Source organism: Taudactylus pleione, unplaced genomic scaffold (assembly GCF_031769625.1).
Source record: "Taudactylus pleione unplaced genomic scaffold, aTauple2 ptg003106l, whole genome shotgun sequence".
Lineage (NCBI taxonomy): Eukaryota > Metazoa > Chordata > Amphibia > Anura > Myobatrachidae > Taudactylus > Taudactylus pleione.
Genome location: NW_028287467.1, coordinates 1 through 5,000, shown reverse-complemented (window position 1 = coordinate 5,000; position 5,000 = coordinate 1). Strand labels below are relative to the sequence as shown.

General features: G+C 37.7%; 21 pseudogenes; all 21 read right to left on the bottom strand.

The window, feature by feature from the left end:
* Positions 1-87: 87 nt before the first annotated feature.
* LOC148430871 (5S ribosomal RNA) lies at positions 88-206 on the bottom strand (annotated as a pseudogene).
* Positions 207-322: 116 nt separating this feature from the next.
* LOC148430870 (5S ribosomal RNA) lies at positions 323-441 on the bottom strand (annotated as a pseudogene).
* A 116-nt stretch (positions 442-557) lies between these two features.
* On the bottom strand, positions 558-676 carry LOC148430869 (5S ribosomal RNA; annotated as a pseudogene).
* Positions 677-792: 116 nt separating this feature from the next.
* Positions 793-911, bottom strand: LOC148430868 (5S ribosomal RNA; annotated as a pseudogene).
* A 115-nt stretch (positions 912-1,026) lies between these two features.
* On the bottom strand, positions 1,027-1,145 carry LOC148430867 (5S ribosomal RNA; annotated as a pseudogene).
* Positions 1,146-1,261: 116 nt separating this feature from the next.
* LOC148430866 (5S ribosomal RNA) lies at positions 1,262-1,380 on the bottom strand (annotated as a pseudogene).
* A 116-nt stretch (positions 1,381-1,496) lies between these two features.
* Positions 1,497-1,615, bottom strand: LOC148430865 (5S ribosomal RNA; annotated as a pseudogene).
* A 116-nt stretch (positions 1,616-1,731) lies between these two features.
* Positions 1,732-1,850, bottom strand: LOC148430864 (5S ribosomal RNA; annotated as a pseudogene).
* Positions 1,851-1,965: 115 nt separating this feature from the next.
* Positions 1,966-2,084, bottom strand: LOC148430863 (5S ribosomal RNA; annotated as a pseudogene).
* A 116-nt stretch (positions 2,085-2,200) lies between these two features.
* On the bottom strand, positions 2,201-2,319 carry LOC148430862 (5S ribosomal RNA; annotated as a pseudogene).
* A 115-nt stretch (positions 2,320-2,434) lies between these two features.
* Positions 2,435-2,553, bottom strand: LOC148430861 (5S ribosomal RNA; annotated as a pseudogene).
* A 115-nt stretch (positions 2,554-2,668) lies between these two features.
* LOC148430860 (5S ribosomal RNA) lies at positions 2,669-2,787 on the bottom strand (annotated as a pseudogene).
* A 116-nt stretch (positions 2,788-2,903) lies between these two features.
* Positions 2,904-3,022, bottom strand: LOC148430859 (5S ribosomal RNA; annotated as a pseudogene).
* Positions 3,023-3,138: 116 nt separating this feature from the next.
* Positions 3,139-3,257, bottom strand: LOC148430858 (5S ribosomal RNA; annotated as a pseudogene).
* A 116-nt stretch (positions 3,258-3,373) lies between these two features.
* LOC148430857 (5S ribosomal RNA) lies at positions 3,374-3,492 on the bottom strand (annotated as a pseudogene).
* Positions 3,493-3,607: 115 nt separating this feature from the next.
* Positions 3,608-3,726, bottom strand: LOC148430856 (5S ribosomal RNA; annotated as a pseudogene).
* Positions 3,727-3,842: 116 nt separating this feature from the next.
* Positions 3,843-3,961, bottom strand: LOC148430855 (5S ribosomal RNA; annotated as a pseudogene).
* A 115-nt stretch (positions 3,962-4,076) lies between these two features.
* LOC148430854 (5S ribosomal RNA) lies at positions 4,077-4,195 on the bottom strand (annotated as a pseudogene).
* A 116-nt stretch (positions 4,196-4,311) lies between these two features.
* On the bottom strand, positions 4,312-4,430 carry LOC148430853 (5S ribosomal RNA; annotated as a pseudogene).
* A 116-nt stretch (positions 4,431-4,546) lies between these two features.
* LOC148430852 (5S ribosomal RNA) lies at positions 4,547-4,665 on the bottom strand (annotated as a pseudogene).
* A 115-nt stretch (positions 4,666-4,780) lies between these two features.
* LOC148430851 (5S ribosomal RNA) lies at positions 4,781-4,899 on the bottom strand (annotated as a pseudogene).
* Between the last annotated feature and the right edge of the window lie 101 nt (positions 4,900-5,000).

Here is a 5,000-nt window from a genome sequence, read left to right as displayed (position 1 = left end):
TACTTCATAACTCATGGAAATTCATTGATAAGTTGAAAAAATTAAATGTAAAATGTAATAGAAAAGAATGTTATGGCAGTATAAAATTACCTACAGCACCTGGGATTCCTAGGTGGTGTCCCATCCAAGTACTAACCAGGCCCAACACTGCATAGCTTCCAAGATCAGACGAGATTGGGCATGTCCAGTGTGGTTTGGCTGTAGGTGCTCAAAAACATTAACTTTAGACCTCTTTTACTTCTTAACTCAAGTAAATTCATTGATAAGTTGAAAAAATTAAATGTAAACTGTAATTGAAAAGAAAGTTATGGCAGTATAAAAATACCTACAGCACCTGGGATTCTTAGGTGGTCTCCCATCCAAGTACTAACCAGGCCCAACATTGCATAGCTTCCAAGATCAGACGAGATTGGGCATGTCCAGTGTGGTTTGGCTGTAGATGCTCAAAAACCTTAACTTTAGACCTCTTTTACTTCTTAACTCAAGTAAATTCATTGATAAGTTGAAAAAATTAAATGTAAAATGTAATACAAAAGAATGTTATGGCTGTCTAAAATTATCTACAGCACCTGGTATTCCCAGGTGGTCTCCCATCCAAGTTCAAACCAGGCCCAACACTGCATAGCTTCCAAGATCAGATGAGATTGGGCATGTCCAGTGTGGTTTGGCTGTAGGTGCTCAAAAGCATTAAATTTAGACCTCTATTACTTCTTAACTCAAGGAAATTCATTGATAAGTTGAAAAAATGAAATGTAAAATGTAATAGAAAAGAATGTTATGGCAGTATAAAATTACCTACAGCACCTGGGATTCCTAGGTGGTCTCCCATCCAAGTACTAACCAGGCCCAACACTGCATAGCTTCCAAGATCAGACGAGATTGGGCATGTCCAGTGTGGTTTGGCTGAAGGAGCTCAAAAACATTAACTTTAGACCTCTTTTACTTCTTAACTCAAGTAAATTCAATGATAAGTTGAAAAATGAAATGAAAAATGTAATAGAAAAGAATGTTATGGCAGTATAAAATTACCTACAGCTCCTGGTATTCCCAGGTGGTCTCCCATCCAAGTACTAACCAGGCCCAATACTGCATAGCTTCCAAGATAAGACGAGATTGGGCATGTCCAGTGTGGTTTGGCTGTAGGTGCTCAAAAACATTAACTTTAGACCTCTTTTACTTCTTAACTCAAGTAAATTCATTGATAAGTTGAAAAAATTAAATGTAAAATGTAATAGAAAAGAATGTTTTGGCTGTCTAAAATTACATACAGCACCTGGTATTCCCTGGTGGTCTCCCATCCAAGTACTAACCAGGCCCAACACTGCATAGCTTCCAAGATCAGACGAGATTGGGCATGTCCAGTGTGGTTTGGCTGTAGGTGCTCAAAAGCATTAAATTTAGACCTCTATTACTTCTTAACTCAAGTAAATTCATTGATAAGTTGAAAAAATTAAATGCAAAATGTAATAGAAAAGAATGTTATGGCTGTCTAAAATTACCTACAGCACCTGGTATTCCCAGGTGGTCTCCCATCCAAGTTCAAACCAGGCCCAACACTGCATAGCTTCCAAGATCAGACGAGATTGGGCATGTCCAGTGTGGTTTGGCTGTAGGTGCTCAAAAGCATTAAATTTAGACCTCTATTACTTCTTAACTCATGGAAATTCATTGATAAGTTGAAAAAATTAAATGTAAAATGTAATAGAAAAGAATGTTATGGCAGTATAAAATTACCTACAGCACCTGGGATTCCTAGGTGGTGTCCCATCCAAGTACTAACCAGGCCCAACACTGCATAGCTGCCAAGATCAGACGAGATTGGGCATGTCCAGTGTGGTTTGGCTGAAGGAGCTCAAAAACATTAACTTTAGACCTCTTTTACTTCTTAACTCAAGTAAATTCAATGACAAGTTGAAAAATGAAATGAAAAATATAATAGAAAAGAATGTTATGGCAGTATAAAATTACCTACAGCTCCTGGTATTCCCAGGTGGTCTCCCATCCAAGTACTAACCAGGCCCAACACTGCATAGCTTACAAGATCAGACGAGATTGGGCATGTCCAGTGTGGTTTGGCTGTAGGTGCTCAAAAACATTAACTTTAGACCTCTTTTACTTCTTAACTCAAGGAAATTCATTGATAAGTAGAAAAAATTAAATGTAAAATGTAATAGAAAAGAATGTTTTGGCTGTCTAAATTTACATACAGCACCTGGTATTCCCAGGTGGTCTCCCATCAAAGTACTAACCAGGCCCAACACTGCATAGCTTCCAAGATCAGACGAGATTGGGCATGTCCAGTGTGGTTTGGCTGTAGGTGCTCAAAGCATTAAATTTAGACCTCTATTACTTCTTAACTCAAGTAAATTCATTAATAAGTTGAAAAAATTAAATGTAAAATGTAATAGAAAAGAATGTTATGGCTGCATAAAAATACCTACAGCACCTGGAATTCCCAGGTGGTCTCCCATCCAAGCACTAACCAGGACCAACACTGCATAGCTTCCAAGATCAAACAAGATTGGGCATGTCCAGTGTGGTTAGGCTGTAGGTGCTCAAAAATATTAACTTTAGACATCTATAACTTCTTAACTCAAGTAAATTCAATGATAAGTTGAAAAATGAAATGAAAAATATAATAGAAAAGAATGTTATGGCAGTATAAAATTACCTACAGCTCCTGGTATTCCCAGGTGGTCTCCCATCCAAGTACTAACCAGGCCCAACACTGCATAGCTTCCAAGATCAGACGAGATTGGGCATGTCCAGTGTGGTTTGGCTGTAGGTGCTCAAAAACAATAACTTTAGACCTCTTTTACTTCTTAACTCAAGTAAATTCATTGATAAGTAGAAAAAATTAAATGTAAAATGTAATAGAAAAGAATGTTATGACTGCATAAAATTACCTACAGCACCTGGAATTCCCAGGTGGTCTCCCATCCAAGTACTAACCAGGCCCAACACTGCATAGCTTCCAAGATCAAACAAGATTGGGAATGTACAGTGTGGTTAGGCTGTAGGTGCTCAAAAATATTAACTTTAGACATCTATAACTTCTTAACTCATGTAAAATCATTGATAAGTTGAAAAAATTAAATGTAAAATGTAATAGAAAAGAATGTTATGGCTGCATAAAATTACTTACAGCACCTGGTATTCCCAGGTGGTCTCCCATCCAAGTACTAACCAGGCCCAACACTGCATAGCTTCCAAGATCAGACGAGATTGGGCATGTCCAGTGTGGTTTGGCTGAAGGAGCTCAAAAACATTAACTTTAGACCTCTTTTACTTCTTTACTCAAGTAAATTCATTGATAAGTTGAAAAAATTAAATGTAAAATGTAATAGAAAAGAATGGTATGGCTGCATAAAATTACCTACAGCACCTGGTATTCCCAGGTGGTCTCCCATCCAAGTACTAACCAGGGCCAACACTGCACAGCTTCCAAGATCAGACGAGATTGGGCATGTCCAGTGTGGTTTGGCGGTAGGTGCTCAAAAACATTAACTTTAGACCTCTTTTACTTCTTAACTAAAGTAAATTCAATGACAAGTTGAAAAATGAAATGTAAAATGTAATAGAAAAGAATGTTATGGCAGTATAAAATTACCTACAGCTCCTGGTATTCCCAGGCGGTCTCCCATCCAAGTACTAACCAGGCCCTACACTGCATAGCTTCCAAGATCAGACGAGATTGAGCTTGTCCAGTGTGGTTTGACTGTAAGTGCTCAAAAGCATTAACTTTAGACATCTTTTACTTCTTAACTCAAGTAAATTCATTGATAAGTTGAAAAAATTAAATGTAAAATGTAATAGAAAAGAATGTTATGGCAGTATAAAAATACCTACAGCACCTGGGATTCCTAGGTGGTGTCCCATCCAAGTACTAACCAGGCCCAACACTGCATAGCTGCCAAGATCAGACGAGATTGGGCATGTCCAGTGTGTTTTGGCTGAAGGAGCTCAAAAACATTAACTTTAGACCTCTTTTACTTCTTAACTCAAGTAAATTCAATGACAAGTTGAAAAATTTAATGAAAAATATAATAGAAAAGAATGTTATGGCAGTATAAAATTACCTACAGCTCCTGGTATTCCCAGGTGGTCTCCCATCCAAGTACTAAGCAGGCCCAACACTGCATAGCTTACAAGATCAGACGAGATTGGGCATGTCCAGTGTGGTTTGGCTGTAGGTGCTCAAAAACATTAACTTTAGACCTCTTTTACTTCTTAACTCAAGTAAATTCATTGATAAGTCGAAAAAATTAAATGCAAAATGTAATAGAAAAGAATGTTATGGCTGTCTAAAATTACCTACAGCACCTGGTATTCCCAGGTGGTCTCCCATCCAAGTTCAAACCAGGCCCAACACTGCATAGCTTCCAAGATCAGACGAGATTGGGCATTTCCAGTGTGGTTTGGCTGTATGTGCTCAAAAGCATTAAATTTAGACCTCTATTACTTCATAACTCATGGAAATTCATTGATAAGTTGAAAAAATTAAAAGTAAAATGTAATAGAAAAGAATGTTATGGCAGTATAAAATTACCTACAGCACCTGGGATTCCTAGGTGGTGTCCCATCCAAGTACTAACCAGGCCCAACACTGCATAGCTTCCAAGATCAGATGAGATTGGGCATGTCCAGTGTGGTTTGGCTGAAGGAGCTCAAAAACATTAACTTTAGACCTCTTTTACTTCTTAACTCAAGTAAATTCAATGACAAGTTGAAAAATGAAATGTAAAATGTAATAGAAAAGAATGTTATGGCAGTATAAAATTACCTACAGCACCTGGTATTCCCAGGTGGTCTCCCATTCAAGTACTAACCAGGCCCAACCCTGCAAAGCCTCCAAGATCAGACGAGATTGTGCATGTCCAGTGTGGTTTGGCTGTAGGTGCTCAAAAGCATTAACTTTAGACCTCTATTACTTCTTAACTCAAGTAAATTCATTGATAAGTTGAAAAAATTAAATGTAAACTGTAATTGAAAAGAATGTT